Here is an 824-nt window from a genome sequence, read left to right as displayed (position 1 = left end):
ACACAAGAAGACAGAGAAAACAGATACAAAGAAGACAGACACAAAGGCTTGATGCAAGCTGCCAGACAGACTGCTCAGTGGCTGACATTTTCCCTTCTCGGACTAACTCTAGGTGGGATGTCTGGAGAGGCGAGAGAGAAAAGAAACACTCGGAGACCAGAGTGGATGCAAAACCGACAGACAGCCTCTTCATACCCTGCAAACAATAATGCCCGCAGACTTAAGTCTCCGTCCCTCTTTTATTTCCTCTCTTTCAGGGAGGGATCTTTACAGAAGAAGAATGGTATTATTCAGACCAGACCATCTTTAAGATAAATTAAGCCAGTAAAACTTTCTTGCACAGAGACAATCTTTAAGCCAGTAATCCTTTCTTCCTTACTGGGTTTAATCTTTACTTGGATCAAACTGTTTGAACCCAGGGTGATCCAAGGAAGTTGCCCCCATTGTCCTTAATCCCATATTCCCAGAATTTACCATTCCACCCCAAGTGAATATACCCCGGGCAGTTCCTCTCCAGAGCCTCCCTGCTTAATCCCAGTAAACCTGTCCTTGTTCGTCCTCTGAGGAAGTTTTACTGCCTTGGTTCTAGGGGGAAAATGTTGACCTTAGACACTTAGGGGAATATTGCACTTCTCTGTGGATATCCAGGGCTCATGTATGAAATTATTAACAAGCACAACTAAACAATCAGGTGAGGGACAGTTTGCTAAATCTGCTAGGTGGCCAGAGTCTGGTCCTCAGAGCCTGAGGCCTGTATGGTCTGCCACACTCGGGTCCATGTGGCCCTGAACTCCTCACCGGATCAGCGTGGTCTACAACAGTCT

The sequence above is a fragment of the Chrysochloris asiatica genome, unplaced genomic scaffold (genome assembly GCF_000296735.1).
Source record: "Chrysochloris asiatica unplaced genomic scaffold, ChrAsi1.0 scaffold00446, whole genome shotgun sequence".
Taxonomy (NCBI): Eukaryota; Metazoa; Chordata; class Mammalia; order Afrosoricida; family Chrysochloridae; genus Chrysochloris; species Chrysochloris asiatica.
The sequence above is the reverse complement of the archived record's forward strand: the minus strand, read 5'-3'. Positions refer to the sequence as shown.